This window comes from Gopherus evgoodei, chromosome 7, assembly GCF_007399415.2.
Source record: "Gopherus evgoodei ecotype Sinaloan lineage chromosome 7, rGopEvg1_v1.p, whole genome shotgun sequence".
In the NCBI taxonomy this organism is placed as follows: domain Eukaryota; kingdom Metazoa; phylum Chordata; order Testudines; family Testudinidae; genus Gopherus; species Gopherus evgoodei.
Genome location: NC_044328.1, coordinates 91813232 through 91835785, shown reverse-complemented (window position 1 = coordinate 91835785; position 22554 = coordinate 91813232). Strand labels below are relative to the sequence as shown.

Here is a 22554-nt window from a genome sequence, read left to right as displayed (position 1 = left end):
TAAAATAACTGAAGTTGCTTCTTTTGAAAGTGCTTGTTATTTCAAAATCTCCTACCCAGGGATAAAAGTTTCACATTTTTTTCCCTATTGCCACGCTCTATAAAAATGTTTTACATGATGGAAAGGTAGCCTGTTTCCAATTCCTAATGGAAACATGTCTATATCAGCACTGTCACCACACAACTTCAGTTAGACACTCTTGCCTCAGCAGAATGGTCAAGGGTTGAGCGGCTATCAAGACAGAACTGTTCTTTTCCCCGCTAATAAAGGTGATCACTTTAGATTAGGGTACAAGCACATTGGTGGGACTATATAGGAATGCTTAGAATGTCACTGCCTATGCTAGCAGCAAAGAATCCTGTAGCACCTTATAGACTAACAGATGTTTTGGAGCACGAGCTTTCGTGGGTGAATACCCACTTTGTCAGATGCATGTGGTGGAAATTTCCAGGGGCAGGTATATATATGCAGGCAAGCTAGAGATAATGAGGTAGTTCAATCAGGGAGGACGAGGCCCTGTTCTAACAGTTGAGGTGTGAAAACCAAGGGAGGAGAAACTGGTTTTGTAATTGGCAAGCCATTCACAGTCTTTGTTTAATCCTGAGCTGATGGTGTCAAATTTGCAGATGAACTGAAGCTCAGCAGTTTCTCTCTGAAGTCTGGTCCTGAAGTTTTTTTGCTGCAGGATGGCCACCTTAAGGTCTGCTATAGTGTGGCCAGGGAGGTTGACGTGTTCTCCTACAGGTTTTTGTATATTGCCATTCCTAATATCTGATTTGTGTCTGTTTATCCTTTTCCGTAGCGACTGTCCAGTTTGGCCGATGTACATAGCAGAGGGGCATTGCTGGCATATGATGGCGTATATTACATTGGTGGACATGCAGGTGAATGAACCGGTGATGGTGTAGCTGATCTGGTTAGGTCCTGTGATGGTGTCACTGGTGTAGATATGTGGGCATAGTTGGCATCAAGGTTTGTTGCATGGATTGGTTCCTGAGCTAGAGTTACTATGGTGCGGTGTGCAGTTACTGGTGAGAATATGTTTCAGGTTGGCAGGCTGCCTGTGGGCGAGGACTGGCCTGCCACCCAAGGCCTGTGAAAGTCTGGGATCATTGTCCAGGATGGGTTGTAGATCCCTGATGATGTGTTGGAGAGGTTTTAGCTGGGGACTGTATGTGATGGCCAGTGGAGTCCTGTTGGTTTCTTTCTTGGGTTTGTCTTGCAGTAGGAGGCTTCTGGGTATACGTCTGGCTCTGTTGATCTGTTTCCTTATTTCCTCGTGTGTGTATTGTAGTTTTGAGCATGCTTGGTGGAGATTTTGTAGGTGTTGGTCTCTGTCTGAGGGGTTAGAGCAGATGCGGTTGCCTGTGCTACACCTCTGCTGAATTAAATTACAGATTTCAATCTTTACAGCTGAAATGAATAAGCAGCATTAATTTTTATAGGAAACGTTTAAAAGTTTTTATGTCTATCCAAGCAACAATCCTCACTTCACTTCCTGTATGAGCTTTCAGCAGCGTTCCAAGATTGCAAAACCATAATAAACGGGGTTTAATAATGCACAGGGAAGCACTAATTCAATATTATTCTACATCCCATACTCAGTCATTGAAATATTTGGGTAACTCTGCTGCTGTTACTGTAAAGTAAAGGTCCCCTATCATGTAAATGGAAGTGTGTGGAAGCACCTTTGAAGCCATGTTTAGCCCCACTGATAACAATGAGGCTCCAGGAAGGTATAATGGTCCAGCCATGTAGATCCAGGATCAGGGCCTCGCTGAGTATCACTGAAGATACTGTTCAACCTGATAAATTGAATTTTCATTAATCTCTTAATGCTCTTGAGAACCTCTGCATAATTCATGATTACTCATGCTAAGTGTTTACAGGCACTCTCCTGGTACAGATAATGATCCTTCACCGCACCCATTTAATTCAATGACAAAACTCCCACTGACTTCAACTGATGTAATACCTGTCCTAAATTCTGTTTATATCATGTGGATCATCATTTTAGATCTCTAAATTTTCTTGTAATGGCCTTTACACTAAGCTAGAATTATGTAGCACTCTTAGCAGAAGAAGCTGTATTCTGAGTCACGCTAGCATAAAAACTAGGTGGTCATAAAAACATCTTTGGTTTTACTTATATTTATTTTCAAGTAAAGCAAAGTTTGCTTTGTTGCACAGTATAAATGTTGTGTTAAGGGAATTGGAATCAAAACCAGCCCAGAAGTATTTTTCCTTGTGCATGATAGGGTAAAAGTAAGAAAGAAGCTGAGAACAGTAACAGGTAATACTTTTACACAGAGTAACATCTCTCCTATCACTCTTGAACATGCTGGAGCTTGCATAGGGCCCTACGCACTCTGAGAACTTGGTTTGACAAACATCTTAATTGTTAAGAACAGACAAAGTGTGTTTAGTCATGTCTGCTAAGGTGGGAAGGATGTTACATCATCTGTGCAGTGTCTTTCCACATAGGTCAGCCAGTTCTCATTGCTGGCTTTCCAGCTCCTTTCCAGACAAAACGCATACACACGGGCATGATCACTCAGACTGTCCTTACACTTGGCTAATATACAAACAATTCTTTAATGGAATCTAACAAATGAGTAATCAAAGAATAGTCTCAGAGCCCTGTGAGATATGCAGTGCTTGTCACTGTTACGTGGCGAGTGTTTGTTTATAGGGTATCTGAGTTAAAAAACTTCAACATGAATAAAGTAAAAAAAAGGCTTAATATCACAGAATATATAACAATTAAATATTTTAAATCCATAATGAGAGCCAAGACAGTCCAAGGATCACTGTGATCCCAACAAGAAAAGAGTTTGTGTAAAAAGAGCCAGAGAAGCATGTGCTGCCCCCTTCAACCTCTTTTTCCCAATGGGGAATCTTCAATCCAACTGTCAGCTGGCAGGTTTTTTTAATTGCTTGCTGTATGAGCATGTAACCCCATCAGAACATGGAAATGTTCAGGTTCCATGCCTATGCAGCAGATAAGTTACGATTTGGCTCATCTATCACAAGGAATGAAAAACAAAAATTTGCTTTTTTGAAAGGTGTAACATATCTTTGTTAGACTGTTCATTCAAAACTCAACTTCAAAAATGGGGCAGCCATGACATTAGTGATATTAGATTATACACAATGGTTGTTTAACATATGGCAGCCAATCAAAAGGAAATTTATCCGTGGACAAAGGCTTTCCCTACAAAAGGAAAATTCGTATTCAGTCTGTCTGAGAAGTGAAGATTGAGAGGACATACCCTATCAGCAGTTGAAGGGAAAGGAGTTTTACACATGTGTTGTAGTTAACAAAAAAGCAAAAACTTAACCATTAAAAGCCAAGACATTCAGTGCTAAGATTAAATTTGCAAGAAAGTCAAACATTCTTATGTATGGAGGTACACAGTTAAGGTTCCTCAGAGTTCACAGAGAGAACGAGATTTGCTAACGGCAAATGAACTTCTTAGAAAAGCAGTGCCAGCACTGTTGATCATACGGCTATTTAAATAAGCTCTGGATATTGGTGTTTGTCAAAGATGTTCCCAGCACATTAATTCCTTTTTGATATGATGCTGTTGGGATTTTTTTAAGGCTAGTGACCCACTAGCCAAGCAGTCTGAACATTTCGTTACAGGCCCTGGAAACTTTAGGAATTTATAATATGCATTTTTGTTGTTTCTCTCTCTCTCTCACACACACACACACACACACACACACACACACACACACACACACACACACACACACACACACACACACACCTTTATTCTAAAGATAAATAGCAAGGCTGGGTATTATATGGACATAATTTTGCCACATAGCAAGGGAAATCAGCTTGAATATAAAAAGTCAGAATGCTAACGCCATCCTCTTCTATAATGATATATTGTATCAAATCAAGGTGTGATGAATTATAATCTAAGGTCACCTCAGGTGTTTATGAGTTTTAATGTAAAGGTGTCCTGCAAAGGAAACAAAAATGGGCTTCTACCCTTGTTTTTCCTTTATGAAATACAAAGAAGGCCTGAAAACATTTTACCTAAAAACAAATACTATGGCATGTTTTTCCATTACAAATTCAGGACTTGTCTAGGCTGAAAGACTCTGTGATGACTGGACACCTAGAGAAATGGTGACATCACAAGATCTGATGAGTTGGAAAACTGAGAAAGGAAAAGCTTTTTAATCAGACCATATAAAACCTAATTTTATTAACTTATTAACCTTTTGTTAAAGTTTCCTCACCCTCACTCCTTCTGTAAGGTGTGAAGTGCTCACAATAAGCATCCTCTAAGATCACCTAGAGGTCCTCCAGAGAATACCAGACTTCATATTCTATTTTAAAGGCCCTGTCTACACTAGAAAGGGTTTGCTGGAGTATAGCAAGAATTATTTTGCCAGTATAGCTTGTACCAATTTCCCAAACAAAATAAGCTGTACTGGCAAAAGGACTTTCTTGCCTGTATAAGTAGTATAATTGTATCTACACTAGGGCTTTTTGCTGGTTATAAAAATGACATAAAATATCACACTTCCATCCAACATTATTATACTTGCAAAAGTTTCTAGTGTAGACCTAGCCTAAGGTTAAAACAAAATGTTTTAAATCCTATCAGATTTATGCACCATAAAAAGAAAAAAGGCAACAAAGAAGGATGCAAGCCCAATTTAAAAAAAACATTTCAGGGTACGATTAATACACACACACACACATTGGCACGTCAATATCTACCAACACTAACAAGTCTGTGGTATCAGAGATTGTAGTATTCTCATATACTTTGAACAATTAATAATCAGGATCTCTCAAATATATTCACTATATTCATTTAGGACATATTTATAAAAAGTGTTCTTAAACATTTCTCAGCACCCACCTACCCAAATTCAGACAGATACATCCAATATTTAGAAGACAAACACTGACTTCAAAGTTAATTTCAGTACAGTGTCCTGGTGTATTTTTGTTATGAGGGAAAGACCTCAGTCTTCAGATTTCTCATGGGAACAAATGACAAATTAAACAAACATTTTTGAAAAATTACTACACATTTCAAGTCCATAAGTGCTTTTTCAGTCACAGATAAAAGAAATGATTACTCTTTAGTGAATAGGATGTAGATTATAATCAAAATCTAATTGCGTTACTGGTTAAACTGTTGCATCAAATACCATCACACAGTACCAGTCCAAAGGAGTAGTTAAAAAGGAATAGTTGAGCTGTTTTGCTCTTTCCATTAAATGATTCTGGAATTTCAAAATGTGAAATCACAACATGATTTTTTTTAGAATAGTCAAGGTTTAAGACAGACATTGTTAAATTTCAACAAAATTCTTCTATTGATTTTGTACACATTTGTTCATTGCAGCAAATCTTTAAAACTTCATGGTTTTTATTAAAAAAAACAACAAGAAGTCCTTGTAGCACCTTAGACACTTATTTGGGCATAAGCTTTCGTGGGCTAGAACCCACTTCATCAGATGCATGGAGTAGAAAATACAGGAGCAGATATAAATACATGAAAAGATGGGAGTTGCCTTACCAAGTGTAAGGTCAGTTTAATGAGACAATTCAATTAACAGTAGGATACCAAGGGAGGAAAAATAACTTTTGTAGTGTTTTTATTATTGGTCTCCACGTGCATTTGTTGAATGTGTGTAGCACTTCAGCAAAATTTCCAAAAACACACACACACAACTGAAAAAGGACGGAACAGTGTGTAGGTTAGCCTTTAGTTAAATTCATTGTATAAAATGCAGGAATTTGAGAAAATCTAACAGAAATTTCATTGCAACAGGCATTAAGGGGAGAGTTTTCACATAAGAATGCCATACTGCTTCAGACCAGTGGTCTTTCTAGACCAGTATACTCTCTTCTGACAGTGGCCGGCGCCAAATACTTCAGAGGGAATGAATAGAACAGGGCAATTATTGAGTGATCCATTCTCTGTTATCCAGTTTCAAGTTCTGGCAGTTAAAGGTTTAGGGACATTTAAAGTGTGGGGGTGTGTCCCTCACCATCTTGGCTAACCACCATTGATGGATATATTTATTTATTAATTTCATTTTGAACTGTGTTATATCTTTGGCCTTCATCACATTGCTGGCAACGAGTTCCACAGGTTGACTCCGCTTTGTGCAAAGAACTACTTCCTTATGTTAGTTGTAAACCTGCTGCTTATTAATTTTGTCGTGATCCCTGGTTCATATTATGTGAAGGAATAAATAACACTTCACTTTCTCCACACCATTCATGATTTTATAGACTTCTATTATGTCCCCCCTTAGAGGTCTCTTTTCTAAGCTGAACAGTTCAAGTCTTTTTAATTTTTCCTCACATGGAAGCTGATCTGTACCACTAAGCATTTTTGTTGCTCTTTTCTGTACTTTTTCCACACTAATATATCTTTTTTTTTTAAATGGGACAATCAGTATGCATGCGGTATTCAAGGTGTAAACATACCATGCATTTATATAGTAGGATATTTTCTGTCATCTTATCTATCCCTATCCTAATGGTTCCTAACCTTCTGTTAGCTTTTTTGACTGCTGCTGCACACTGAGTAGATGTTTTAAGAGAATTTTCCATGATGACTCTAAGATCCCTTTTTTGAGTGTCTGCAGCTAATTTAGATCCCACCATTTTGTATATATCACTGGGATTATGTTTTCCAACGTATATGACTTCACACTTCTAGCATTAAATTTCATCTGCCATTTTGTTGCCCAGCAGCCCAATTTTGTGAGATCCTTTTCTAACACTTTGCAGTAAGCTTTAGACTTAACTATGTTGAGTAATTTTGTATCATCCACAAACTTTGCCACTTCAGTGTTTACCCGTTTCCAGATCATTTATAGATACACTGAACAGCACTGTTCCAGTACAGATCCTTGGGGGACCCCACTATTTACCACTCTCCACTGTGAAAACAAATAGTTTTCAGATTTGCACATAGAAATGGATGACTTACTGATACTTCTGCGTGCACAGCCTCCGATAATTCTAAAGAGAAAAACTTCTGGTCAGCTCAGTCCAGCTCTTGCAGACTAGTGTCTATATTGGGGGACAAAATCCACCACTGCAACTGGCAGCATACAGTGGCAGTCTCAGCAGAGGAACCAAGGACTTGTAGAGAAGGAGAATCAGCCACCCTCTGGTTCCTACAGATGTTCTTTTTCTTGTTAGGGTTTAAACACACTGATGAGGTATCGTGGAGTTATTTGCACTGCTCCTGCCTATGTCATACCTGTTCTGTCTACAAGAAGTAGACTTAATTCTCCAGGGTTGTCAATTCAACATCATTTAGGAATCCTAATTTCTGTCTCCATCCCCCAATCCTCTGCCCCAAGAACACATCTTTACAATAGCCCCTAACTACACCGTACCAGTAGTGTCTTTCAATTTTCTGTATGTTTCCCTTCTTAGTGCCATTCAGGAGAATCTCAGTGGAGAATATGACAATTGGAATATATATAATACATAACCCCAGTTCTAAACTTCCTACAAGTGTTTTTCTATGTTGGTATTTCTTTTGCTAGCAGAATAAAATTAGCAAATACTGTTTTCTGTTAGAGATTTTTCTGTTAAAGAATCATACAAATGGTGACCTAGTCTGAGTTTCCAGGCAAGAAAGTACAAAATAATTTGAAATAGTAGATGAGATGATATAGGTGTCTCCATATGTCTCAGGAGGTTATAACTAATTTTCATATTGCAAGGATGGATGGCAAGAGGGCTAATTATCTAACAAGTAATGTGGAGTTCATTCGAACAATTATAGGAAGATCACCAGATGTTATTATGAGAAATATTTGCTTTAGAGTTGATTACTGAAGTCATACTCCCAAGGGCTGTACAATGGAAATTCCAATCTACTTCTGAATCTAGTCCTTTAAAATTGCTTTGCTTGTTTTGGCCCTAGGCTGCATATCAGAAATGATAAAAGAAGTTGTTTCATATTTAATTTTAAATCATGATGGTTCAATTGCCAGTGTCAACATGACAAAGTGCTTTTGGCTACAGGGAGGAAAAAAAGACCTGCAGCTAGTACCAGACAAGTAGGAACAGAAACTTTCTAGCCAATCAAAGCACAGCCTTATCTCACCTCATTATGTTTTCTACTTTCTATATTTCAGCTGAATTTAGTAACTGTTGCTTTGGCAGTAATTACAGATCAAGTTCAATATAATTATTCTAACATCATAAGGTGAAGATTTGTTTCCAGGACCATCTTAAAGACTTTGTTATATGCTCTGTGTTAATGTAACCAGAGTATGTCTTTCGCAGTATGTAAAAGGAAATAAGAATTAAGGTGACATTGTAAATAATGTTTCATTAAGACAAAAATAAAAAATAAGCATTTGGTGCTCCCGTATAAATAAAAGATATTTCCCCCACTAAAAGCACCCATTTCTCTCTAATGTTATTCCCAAGATACACTATGCTTTGGTTCATTCTTGAGATACTAAACCAGAAACTTGGAAATGCCCTATAACTTTTGTTTTAAAGGAACATTTGCGAGGTTGCCTGGATGATGTGTCATATATAGGAGGCCATATTTTTCGCTTCTACTGAGAGAGGAAGAAGTGTATCTTGCATCAATGCGGGAATTATTCTATTTATGTCCAAATAATTTCAAACGTACTATTTTCAAATAATCAAATCATAATCATATGAAAGATATATGGAATGTTGGTCTCTCAAAAGCTATAGTCTTGCTCTTTGAGTTAAATTTTATCTTAGATTGCAGAATTGTTCTAATAGCTACCAGTGTCAGTCATTTATTAGTCATGTTTTATAATATAAATTTTAGAGAGTTTCTCAGGGATTTTGACTGTCAAAAATATTTTATAGTCCTTCAGTATCATTTTGATTTTTTTCAGTGATATTTTGACTCTTGCTGACATCAATCATCTAAGGGCAGAATGCACTTAAAGGAATACTGTCAAAACATCTTGGAAGAAAAACCCAAACAATACTAAAAATTAAGATTAACATTACTTAATCTTTATATTTTACATACACAAAATACTGTATGTAAATAGAGTGAAAATGACTGAAAGGATTTCTGTCACAGTATAAAGATGTTGAAACAAGATAGGGAACTATAATGTGAATTACACAGGTTTGACATATGTTCTTCAAGGTACTAAAAAAGGGTACTGTGATCTCAATTTTTTATTTTATACATATATAAGATGTTGGTACTCATCTTCCAAGGAGAAAAACCAGTTACTAACTTTCTGTAACTGTTGTTCTTTATGTCCATTCCATGGTAGGTGTGCACATGCCATGTGCACCATTGCTGGAGATTTTTCCCTCAGTGGTATCTGTTGGGCCAGCTCTAGCACCCACCCTCTGGTGCCATGTGATTATGCGCTGGTATAAGGGCCACTGCTGGCCACACACCCTCTCTGTTCCTTTTTTCCGGCCAATTCTGAAGGAGGTATAGGAGGGTGGATCGTGGAATGAACATGAGCAACACATCTTGAAGAAGAACAGTTACAGAAGGTTAGTAACCATTTTTTCCCTCAAGCCTGTTGGGTGATGGTGTAGTGAGATGCGAAGGCATTCACTAACGACCAAGTTGTGGCCCTGAAAACGTCCTGGAATGGAGCCTGTGCAAGGAACATTGCTGAAAAAGCCTGAGCCCTCACGAAGTGAGCAGTTAAGATGGCCAGAGGTGGAACATTCACCTTCTTATTACATGCCTGAATGCAGATTATCCTTTATATGCAGGGAGAGTTCTTCCTGGGACCACAGGCCCTGGGTCCTGAGCCTATCGAGGTGGGTTTCCAAACCTAGAGCTGATGCATCTGAGACTATGTGCACTGATGGCTGCGGGGGGGCGGGGGCGACAAAGGGGACTCCCATCATCACCATCCTTCCACCAGTCGAGGGAGGTGAGGACCGGGGATGGAACGGTGAGAACTGAGCGCAAGCGGTGTCTGTTCGGACAGTAAACTGAAGCCAGCCATGTCTGCAGGAGTCTGAGGTGCAGCTTTTTATGCTGGACCAGGTAAGTGCATGCGGCCATGTGTCACAGTAACTTGAGGCAAACTTCGTCTGTTGTGATGGGATGGACCATGACATTGAATATCAGGTCCAACTTAGTCTAGAATTGAGCCTCTGGAAGGAAGACTCTTGCTTGCATCAAGGCGAACACTGCCCCGATAAATTCTATTCTCTGAACTGGAACAAAAGTCAACTTTTGTTTGTTTACCAACAGGCCCAGCACTCAGAAAGTGGCACTGATCATGTTGATGCTATTCTTTACTTGAGCCTCTCAATGACCTTTGATCAGCCAGTTGTCAAGTTCTGAGCAGACCTGAAAGCCTCGCCATCTGAGGAAGACGACTACCACCACCATGCACTTTGTGAAAACCCAGGTAGCTGCGGACAGGCCAAAGGAAAGAGCAGTGAATTGGTAGTGAGTTTGGTTTTCAAGAAACATGAGGAATCTTTGTGGTCATGGAAGATAGTGAAAGTGTGAAAGTAGTCATGTGAAAGTAGTCATGTGAAAGTAAGCATCAAGTTGAAGGCAGCATACGAGTCCCCCTGATCCAGGTAGAGAATGATGGTGGCCACGTGGAACCTCAGTTTCTTGAGATATCTGTTGAGGCGACGCATATCCAGGATGGGCCAAAGGCCTCCTTTAGCCTTCAGAGTTAGGAAATATCGGGAGTAAAATCCTTTCCCTCTTAAGTCTTGAGGAACCTCCTCCACAGCCCCCAACTGTAGGAGGGTCTGCATCTCCTGGGTGAGGCGTTGCTTACGAGAAAGGTCCCTGTAGAGCAGGAGTGGACAAACTATGGCCCGCGGGCCACGTCTGGCCTGAGGGACCATCCTGCCCGGCCCCCAAGCTCCTGGCCCGGGAGGCTAGCCCCCGGCCCCTCCCCTGCTTTCCCCCTCCCCTTCAGCCTCAGCTTGCTCTGCCACTGGCACAATGCTCTGGGTGGCAGAGCTGTGAGTTCCAGGAGCAGCGCAGCTGCAGAGCCCAGCCTGACCTGGTGCTCTCTGCTGCGTGGTGGCGATGGTGGCAGCATGGCCTGGCTCCCACTGGGTGGTGCAGTTGTAGCACCACCAGCCACTCGTGCTCCAGGCAGTGCGGTAGGGGGCAGAGGGGGTTGGATAGAGGGCAGGGGAGTTCGGGGTGGTGGTCGAGGGGCAAAACAGGGGGTTGAATGGGGGCAGGGGTCTGGGGGGGAAGTCAGAAAGAAGAGGGGGGTTGAATGGTACGGCAGCGGGCAGTCAGGGGCAGGCGTTCCGAGGGCAGTCAGGGGACAGGGAGAAGGGATGTTTGGATGGGGCAGAGGTCCCAGGGGGGCAATCAGGAATGAGAAGAGGGGACGGATGGGGGTGGTGGGGGTCCAGGGACAGTCAGGGGACAGGATTCGGGGGTGTGTGGATGGGGCAAGGGTCCCAGAAAGGCTGTCAGGCAATGGGGGGGTTGGATGGGGCAGGAGTCTGGGGGGTAGGTGTGCAGATAGGAGGTGGGGGCCAGGCCACAACACCATTCCCTAACCAGCCCTCCATACAATTTACGAAACCCAATGTGGCCCTCAGGCCAAAAAGTTTGCTTGCCTCTGCTGCAGAGGGACAGGGATGGGACGTGGGGCGGGGTGATGAAAACTGAAGTGACTGCCACTGTATTTAGCACCCAGTGGTCTGATGCTATACAGGACCACATCAGGCTGAAAAGGGACAGAAGGTACAAAAAAAAAAAGGGGAGGCGCCCTCAGGTACACCTTCAAAAGGCCTGCTTAGGTCCACAAGAGTATCTATGCAATCCCAGCCGAGACGCTAAGGTGGAAGGAAGCGGCTGATGTCGCTTGTAATCTCTCCTTTTTCTTTTATAGGGTTCCTGTCTCAGAGCAGAACCAAGAAGCATGGTGTCTGTTGGGGCCTGAAGTGCTTCCCTGAAGTAGACTGAGCGTAGAGAACCAGGGACCTGAGGGTGGCCCTCAAATCCTTCAAGCTATGAAGCTTCATGTCCGTTTGCTCTGAAAATAATGAGGAGCCTTTGAAAGGGAAGTCCTGGATTGACTGCTGGACCTCATGAGGGCGTCCCAAGAACTGAAGCTAAGAGCATTGTCTGATGGGACAGTGGAGGTTATTGTCCTGGTTACCGTGTTGGCTGCATTCAGTGCCACCCGGAGTGAGGTCCTAATTACATTCTTATCCTTCTTTGAAAGGGCAGAGAATTCCTACCTTGACTCAGAGAATCCTTGAACTTGGACAAGGAGTTCCACAGATTGTAGTCATATTGCCTGAGTAGGGCTTGCTGGTTTGAGATTTATAGCTGCAGACTACCTGTTAAATCAGTCTTCCTCCTAAACAGATCCAAGTTTTTTTTGCATCATTTTGTTTGGCGGTAGCACTTGACTGGCCCTGTTGTTGAACACTAGCACAATGAGGGACGCTGGAGGGACCCTGGTGGGAGTATAGGCACTCATACCTACTGGCTGGCATATACTGTTTTTTTCCACCCTTTTTGAAGTTGGGGGGCAGAGAATCATAGAACCATGACCAGACCCATTACAGCCTCATGAATGTATAAACCACTGCGGAAGGAGCTGCTTCAGCCAGAATGTCAATAAATTTGCAGGATGATTCCTTAAACTTCTCAATCTCTAGCCCCAGGTTAGCTGCTATCTGTTTCAGAAGGTCCCGATGGGCCCTGAAGTCGTCCGGCGGAAGCGAGCTCCTTGGCCCTGAGACAGCCTCGTCTGGGGAGGAGGGGGAGGAGGAAGAGGCTTATATCGGAGGAGGGGCTTCTTCCTCTTCCTCAATAATGTCCATGGGGACCAGATCCTAAACATTGGTACTGGGGCTGGTACTGGAATCGGGGTTCAGTGCTGAGCAGAGAGGAGCAGCAGTCTGCCTCTCTGAAGCCACCAAGATCAGTGGGAAGGAGAACCTGATACCAGAGTAAACCCCCAAGGTTCCAGTATGGCCAAGCAGACAGTGCCAGACACAGGTGGGAGGACCTGTACTGAGGTCCAGCAGCGCATAGGATGGGTACTGGAGGTGGCCCTTAGGCTGGATGAAGGGTTCCACCTTAGTCTTGGATAAAGAGTCCTCCCGAGGTGACTACGTTGGAGAGGTGACCTTCTCTGCCTCCATTCGGTGATGAGGGTCTGGAGACCGGCAGTGGACCAGAGATGGTCATGAAGATAGTATCAGAGTTGGCTTGCCAATAGAAAATGCTGGGAGGCCTGGTGCTGGGAAGGAGCTTGGAGTCCCATGCTTCCTCCTGCTCACGGTCGTCAGAGTCGTCGGCTGTCACATCAGAATTGGCGGGACCGAGAGCATCAATAGGTCCCTGGCAGCTACAAAGACCTCAGTGGTTGATGGTACTGTCAATCTGCTGGGGCCGAGGTAGAGTGTCCGGCACTGGATTCGATGCTCTGGGAGGAGCTGATGGTGTCACTGTGGGATCAGGGATAGAGGAGTGGCCCAGTGTAGGTTGTATTCCATTGCCTTCCTCATGTTTGTCTTGCCTCTGCACTTGTGAGCACCCTCTGTTGGTGAGCTGCTTTTTGTGCTTCTTCTTTGGCACCGGAGACTGGGGAATGGTGACGTGAAGTGTGCAGTGCAGAGGAACACTTTGTACAGAGGATAAAGTGCTCTGTGAAAAATTGGAGCAGCTTGGCTCTGAGACCAGTTTGAGCGCGTCTTCCATTAGGATAGCCTTCAGTCTGATCTCTGTCCTTTATTTTTTGTATGGGGTCGAAAGTCCCGATAAATCTGACACTGGTCTCTCAAGTGAGTTTCTCCCAAACACTTCAGACAACTGGAATTTGAGTTGCTAATGGCCATAGGCTTGCCACAGGAGGCATAAGGTTTGAAACCCAGGGACTAGGGCATGTCCAGCACCGGGGGCGAAGAGAGCCCTTCGACAATATGATTATGGTCTAGAAAACATGACCTATAAGGGAAGATTGAAAAAAGTGAGTTTGTTTAGTCTGGAAAAGAGAAGATAGAGGGGACATGATAACTTTTCAAATACATAAAAGGTTGTTACAAGGAGGAGGGAGAAGAATTGTTCTTCTTAATCTCTTAGGATAGGACAAGAAGCAGTGGGTATAAATTGCAGTAAAGGAGGTTTAGGTTGGACATAAGGGAAAACTTCCTAACAGTCAGGGTGATTAAGTTAAGTACTGGAATCCAGTTAAGTACTGGAATAAATTGCCCAGGGAGGTGGTGGAATCTCCATCATTGTCTAACCTGCTCTTAAAAATCTCCAAACACCTGTCAGGGATGGTCTAGATAATACGTAGTCCTGTCATGAGTTCAGAGGACTAGACTAGATGACCTCCTGAGGTTCCTTCCAGTCCTAAGATTCTATTATTATCGATTGATTTCTTGTGTAATAGCCATTGAACTGGGATTTGGAGGAGGAGAGGGTTAGTGTCGTCACACACAAATTCATGAAGGCACTCTATGTGAAAGGAGTGTCTTGGAAAAAGGTAAGGATACGTTAGTGCCAAAAGCTGAGAAATGGGTGGAATAGGCTGCATCATTGATGGACTGCAGTAGATGTGGACAGGAGGGAGGGCAGCATAAAAGCAAAACATAAGAACATCAGAATGGCTAACTGGGTCAGACCAACGGTCCATCTAACCCAGTATCCTGTCTTCCAACAGTGACAAGTGCCAAATGCTTCAGAGGGACTTAACAGAAGAGGACAATTATCAAGTGATCCATCTCCCAACTCCCACACCCAGTTTTTGGCATTGAATGGGATAAAAGTACTTTGACTAATAATCACCTTCATTTATATAGCACTTTTCACCCCAAAGGATCCAGAAGAGGCTCTACAGCCAGCATTCAGAAAGCCAGTGAAATACACCCACCTCCAGGAACATAGTAACCATTCTGCATCGCACAAAGACAGAGCACAATAATTTTTAAATATGGAAACGAACAATAATTTTGACAACTTTAACTTCAAGAGCAGTTTTTCTTGTTTGTTAAAAATCAGGAAAACCGTAAGAACCCAGGCATTGCAGAAACTACCATGGAATGTGTAATCAGTGCCATGAAAGATGGCACTTTCACTAGAACACTGCCTTCTAACAGCATGCTAATATATTGCTTCAGTGCTGATTCAGAAGGAACATCTCATTTGCTCAAGTGACAATATCACAAGCACTCGGATTTTGACTTTCAAACAAGCTCAGATCATGCATAACTCTCCTTAGCTTGTGGGAGATGACAAAATCAGAGCATGTCCTATGGTGACTCAGGTCTTGATTCAGATCCCTTTGAAGTAATACAAGGCTACAACACATCCTATAGGTTTCATTATATTACATTCTAGTCAATACAGACATTTGAAACAGATGCATGTGAATGTTCAACACTAGTAAAACATTACTATATATGTCAAGAAACATTTGAATAATGGAATAAAAGTCTTTGGTAAGTCTGGAGCAATGTAACTGTAAGTCTTCCTAATAAATAACTTGGAAACAGATCTTGAATTTACCAAAGTTTGCCTCTTGAGAAAAGAACCTACCCCCAGTTTAAGCTAAGCTACAGTGCTAGAGGAACAATAATTATCTTCCCAAAACTAATTTTACTGTTTATTTTTTTTAAATTAGAGCTAAAGATTATAAACCCAGAGCCAGAATAATTGTTCAGGATTTTGCTATTTTCCAACAATACAAAATCAACACTAACCCTGAGAACAAGACTGATCTTTTAATCAATTTGCTATTCAATTTTTAAAATTTGGCCCTTGGTGGTAGATAATATACAACACTATTTGTGATATTTCCTGTTTTACAATACCATAGTAATATTTTGTTACTTGCAAAGGTATTGGTAAAGAATTAAATTGTGATCACTCCATGGTAAGCACCGAACAGGAAATGGTGAAGGGTAAATTATTAATGGTGTTTGGGGGCTTCCAGAAAGTAGACTAAGGCAACAGGTCTTTGTCACATATTTCCATTTTCATCTATTCACTGGTAGCAGAATATATTTTGATCGGTGTAGAGGTCAGTCTAAAATAGAAACTTTGTGCAGCTAATTTGAAATTCTTAAAAGTCTTGTTTGAACACGTTTAATTAATTCTCTACAAAGTCCTGCATTCCTTGTTTGGATCTCACTGGATGATTTGCATGCATTAATTCACCAAAGGCTGATCTACACAGTGCGGCAATATGCACTCCAGAACTATGACTGCTGAAGCACACTAATGTGTTATGCGCTAATTGGTCTGTGTGGACCTGCTGGTATGCACCAGTGAGCTTCAGCATAGTACTTTGAAACAGTAGTTTGAGGCAGTACTATGTTAAAGTGCACTAGGAAACTTTCAGTGTGCATCAACAGGGTCCAAATGGACCAATTCGTGTGCAACATGCAAATTAGAAATCATACCCCTATAGTATGCATTACCACACTTGGTAGACAAGCCCCAAGATTTTGATTTCTATGGTCTTCTGAGAGATCAAGGTGTTCTACCTATTACTATCCCTTGCTGTCTCCATTTTTAGATGGAGAAATGATTATTCTATAGGAAATCTTCATTCCCTTGACATTATAGCCATCTTAAAGTCACTCCTGCTTTATAAACGCAGTCTTTTATTTGGAAAAGGAACCAAACACTATGCTTCTGCATTATGTTGGAAATTTAAATGTCCTCTCAGATCAGGTCACTGTAGTAAGTTGTGCTAGAAGAGTACAACAGAGTTAGCATCTTTAAATAGATGACTACTAAGAAATCAATTGACACACAAAACTTTGGAGAGGGAAAGCTGCCCCACAGCTTATTTATTTATATATATTTTTAATGAACATACATTTGGAAAAAGCATAATAGAGTTCTTCTCATGGACCAGAATAACATCTCATTTTAACTACCATATCTCAATTAAATTGCCTAACATGCATAAGAGCTGCAAAGTCTTGGAAACAATAGTGGATGGTGTTTCCTGTAACAGGGTAATATGTGTCATGCTTGGGAGGGACTGAGAAAGAACATACATCATTTCATCTTAATGTTAAATCACACAACTCAAACAACAGAGAGGAACTTGAATTAACAACAGGAAACCCTAGCTTCCTCATAGGGTTACTATTCAGAGTATGGAAAAGTTAATTTTCTAGCCCAAGGAAAACAGTTAAAAGTGTCTAAAGTCAATTATATTTCTGGTTCTATAAAATAATGTCCCCACTGTGATAGGTTGAGAAAGGCCACAGAAACCTTGAATACATTTTTTAGCATTTCTATATTGCAAAAAGTTTACATTACAATAGCACAACACATCCTGAAGTGTCATCGGAAAACTGTAAGAATTATTGTACCCTTTTGTATAGTGTTTATTGACTACACAAGTTCAAGCTTTCAGAGTTCCATGAATTGGTGCATTCACAAACAGTGCATATAGGTACACTAATGACGTTTTTAATGAAACTATTGTAGGAATGCTCAAGGCTTACTTAAAATTTGGACATTAGTGGCTAATGGGTTTGTAAAATATCCTTTTTTGCTTTTACTGTATTGTGTATGCTTTTCATCCTGAAGTCTACAATAACAAACACAGCATGGCGTACTCTCTTAATTATATTTTCTAAAGCCCTGCTAAAGATTACCATTTGATCTGGAAAAAATAAGCTGACTCATTCAGATTCCATGAGCCCTAGCTGCAATCGATTTTTAATGTTTCATGTGGAGAGCATAAGATATGAAAATTCAGCCTGATTTCCCAAGGCATTTATAAATTAAATTATCTGTTAAAAACTATGCAAAACAGCTTATTGAACAAAAGAGTGAATATGTAAAAAGGTTCTCCAAAATAGGTAATATGGTCATATACGGTTTCGATCACTGTACCAAATACTTGCTAATTTGTAGAGTACTTCCCAAAGTCTACATGTTTCACATTGATAATACTGTACTTTAATGTGTCTCGTTTAATATAAATTATGCTCTACAGTGTATCTACAGAGGCCTTTCACAGAGAAAACTAAAAAATAATATATATTTAAACATCAAGCATTGGGAAACTACAGGACTTAATGTGTGATTTTTCCTAATGTCTCTAATCAGTTCTTAATCTCTCTCTGAGCAACAAGCTATATATTTTATTACACAGGCTAACCACAACCAATACTGTGATGTAGGAGAAAGATGTATGCAATTATTTTTATTTTCATTTTATCTCCACTTCAATAGCAGTGTTTGAAATTAAAATACTAGTTTAATTTAATAAGCTTCCTAGCATTGATAGCACAGCATTTCCTTGAGTTTACGTTGGCAGAGGATGATCAGACAAATACAGATATTAATTAAGACAAAAAGTCACAGAGTCACAGACTAAGGTCAGAAGGGACCATCATGATCGTCTAGTCTGACCTCCTGCACAATGCAGGCTGCAGAATCTCACTCACCCACTCCCGCAACAAACCCCTAACCTATGTCTGAGCCAAAAGTCAAAAATTCAGGCTAAACAGTTTGCTCTCTGAAGGCAAATGCTACTTCTTTTCAAATGACCTGCAAAATTCCTATTAACTTCAATAGGAACAGGTGTGGGCACTGTGTTATGAGTGCTCCTCACGAAAGCACTGGAGAATTTGTAGGCTCTGACAGAAAGTACATTAACCCTAAATTCAAACTGGCTTGTCATTTTAGAACATCCTATTTTAACACAGATGATCCCACAGTGCTGATGAGTTAAACAATAGCACTGACACAGCTCTGGAAAAAGATGTGATGGTTGATATAATATATATGGAGATATACCTATCTCACAGAACTGGAAGGGATCCTGAAAGGTCATCAAGTCCAGCCCCCTGCCTTCACTAGCTGGATCAATTTTACCCCAGAGCCCTAGATGGCCCCCTCCAGGATTGAACTCACAATCTGGGTTTAGCAGGCCAATGCTCAAGCCCCGGAGCTATCAGAGGGAGACTGTAGAAGGATTAAGAGGATAAAACAAATCAAAAGGGAATTCTGCTCCCAAAGAAAAAAATAAACCCAAGGAAACTTCAATTGTATATATTATAACTTGCTCCATTAAGATGAAGTATTTGTTGTAATTGTATGAGTTAAAGTACAAAGAAATTTTACATTAAGTAGTTATTACTTTTTTCTGCTAAGTTACATGACAAATAGAGAAGAACTGGTTGAGAATTTGAAAGTGGAAGGCAACTTGGGTGAAAGTGATCATGAAATGGTAGAGTTCACGATTCTAAGGAATGGTAGGAAGAAGAACAGCACAATAAAAACAATGGGATTTCAGAAGGCAGACTTTAGCAAACTCAGGGAAGTTGTAGATAAAATCCATGAGAGCAAGTCTAAGGGGAAAAAACAATTGAAGACAGTTGGCAGTTTTCAAAGAGACTTTTTAAGGGCACAAGAGCAAACCATCCCACTGCATAGGAAAGACAGGAAGTATGGTAAGAGACCACCCTGGCTTAACGAGGAGATCTTCAATTATCTAAAACTCAAAAAGGAGTCCTACAAAAAGTGGAAACTTGGTCAAATTACAAAGGATGAATATAAACAAACTACACAAGTATATAGGGACAAAATTAGAAAAGCCAAGACACAAAATGAGATCAAACTAGCTTGTGACATAAAAGGAAACAAGAAAACATTCTACAAATACATTAGAAGCAAGAGGAAGATCACGGACAGAGAAGGCCCGTTACTCAATGTGTGGTGGGGGGAAGGGCAGGAGACAATAACAGAAAATGTGGAAATGGCAGAGGTGCTTAATGACTTCTTTGTTTCGGTTTTCACCAACAAGGCTGGTGGCGAATGGATGTCTAAAATAGTGAATGCCAGTGAAAATGAGGTAGGATCAGAGTCTAAAATAGGGAAAGAATGGGTCAAAAATTACTTAGACAAGTTAGATGTCTTCAAATCATCAGGGTCTGATGAAACGCATCCTAGAATACTCAAGTTGCTGACTGAGGCAATATCTGACCCATAAGGGAAATAAGGACAACCCGGAATTACAGACCAGCCAGCTTAATTTCTATACCCGGAAAGAAAATGGAGCAAATAATTAAGCAATCAATATGAAACACCTAGAAGGTAATAAGGTTATAAGTAACAGCCAGCATTGATTTGTCAATAACAAATCATGTCAAATCAACCTGATAGCTTTATTTGACAGGGTAACAAGCCTTATGGATATGGGGGAAGCAACAGATGTGGTATATCTTGACTCTAGTAAGGCTACTGATACTGTCTCGCATGACCTTCTAATAAACAAACTAGGGAAATACAACCTAGATGGAGCTAGTATAAGGTTGGTGCATAACTGGTTGAAAAATCATTTCCAGAGAGTAGTTATCAGTGGTTCATAGTCACGCTGGAAGGGCAAAATCAGTGAGGTCCCGCAGAGATCGGTTCTGGGTCTGGTTCTGTTCAATATCTTCATCAATGATTTAGATAGTGGCACAGAGAGTACACTTATAAAGTCTGCGGACAATACCAAGCTGGAAGGGGTTGCGAGTGCTTTGGAGGATAGGATTAAAATTCAAAATGAGCTGAACAAACTGAAGTAAAAAGGATGAAATTCAATAAGGACAAATGCATAGTACTCCACTTAGGAAGGAATAATCAGTTGCACACATACAAAATCGGAAATGACTGCCTAGGAAGGAGTATTGTGGAAAGGGATCTGGGGGTCATAGTGGACCACAAGCTAAATATGAATCAACAGTGTAACGCTGTTGCAAAAAAAGCAAACATCATTCTAGGATGTATTAGCAGGAGTATCTTAAGCAAGACGCAAGAAGTAATTCTTCTGCTGTACTCTGCACGGATTAGGCCTCAACTGGAGTATTCTTTCCAGTTCTGGGCACCACATTTCAGGAAAGATGTCGACAAATTGGAGAAAGTCCAGAGAAGAGCAACAAAAATGATTATCGATCTAGAAAACATGATCTATAAGGGAAGTTTGAAAAAATTGAGTTTGTTTAGTCTGGAGAAGAGAAGACTGAGGGAGGACATGATAACAGTTTTCAAGTACATAAAAGGTTGTTACAAGGAGGAGGGAGAAAAACCTCTGAGGATAGGACAAGAAACTTAAACTGCAGCAAGGACGGTTTAGGCTGGACATTAGGAAAAACTTCCCAACTGTTAGAGTGGTTAAGCACTGGAATAAATTGCCTAGGGAGGTGGTGGGATCTCCATCATTGGGGATTTTTAAGAGCAAATTGGACAAACACCTGTCAGGGATGGTCTAGATAATACTTAGTCCTGCCATGAGTGCAGGGGACTGGACTAGATGACCTCTCGAGGTCCTTTTCAGTTTTATGATTCTATGATTTCTATGAAGTCTTAGAACTCACACTAATGGTATGACCATTCTGTTCTTTTCTATTTCCTAAAGTAGTCTTCATTAAGTGACCTCTATGAAAATTCATTTATGTAGATCACATGTGGCATGTGAAAGTACATAACTACATTACTCCCCAAATGTGCTACCATCATAGACAGATACTTTCTCCAGTTCACCTGGAAACCCTTTTACATATCAGCTATAAAAACAAGTTTTCAAATGTGGTCTGCCTAACATAGCTTAAGCCATGTCTACACCAGGGTATGTACGGTATATGTATGAAATTCTGGCCTTAATAAAGAAGCAAGTTAACGCAAAATACCCATTGACCGCAATGAGGTAAGGATTTTACCTTAAGTTGTAACACGTTTGAAACTGTTTTTGAAAAGATACACCCAAATGCAGATTTAAGACAATTTGCACACACTCAATATAGTTATAAATCATATTGCAACAGGTACAGAAAACATGCTAGAACCATGGTAGGTGGTAGTATAGTTATTTTTAAAGGCAAATCTCTGTTCACACTGCTAGTTACAATCATATGGGAAAACCATGCTAGTTATTGCCACATTTGAAAACTGCTGTCATGCATGATTCAGTAGTCTTCAGGATGATGCTGGATAATTATTTTAGAACATGGCTGTAGCTATCACAGTTTAATATTCCAGGGAGACAGCACTAAAAAAAAGCTACCTTTGAGAATTATAAAGCTTGAAAGCTTGTCTTTCGCTAATAGAAGATTTTCCAATTAAAAATATTACCTGATCCACCTCGTCTCTTTGAGCATTAAGTTGGTCTTTAGTGCTATACATTTATTAGATATATGGTACATTTTTAAATTATGAACTAGCATATTAAAGGAGCTACTGAGTACAAATGTGCTAAAATACAGTAGTTTCTCACTTCATTTTTAAAAAGGTTCAATGTTGTGAACATATTTAATTAGTGAATGACAAGATCAATATGCAACACTAGCTTGCAGGGTACTTAAGCTGTCACTGATAAGAAAGTGTTACTAGGAAAAAGTTAAATCAGCTGCACATTGACAATACTGGCTTCTACTTAAGGTATAATATTTTATAAGTAACCATTATAGTTTTAGTAAAGAACATTGCTTTTTTTCCCCCAGCAGAAGAATCTCCAGGAATTGGGACACTGATTGGCTGTACGGAGTGTAGCTTATTTATGAACATCTGCAATTGTCAGATGTGGAGAATGGCAGAAAATTGT

At 40.4% G+C, this 22554-nt stretch overlaps 1 protein-coding gene across 2 annotated transcripts in view; it reads right to left on the bottom strand.

Moving 5' to 3' along the window:
* ATG7 (autophagy related 7) overlaps positions 1–22554 on the bottom strand; it is a 252711-nt gene that overhangs the window by 34194 nt on the left and 195963 nt on the right. The gene's annotated exons all lie outside the window — the stretch shown is intronic.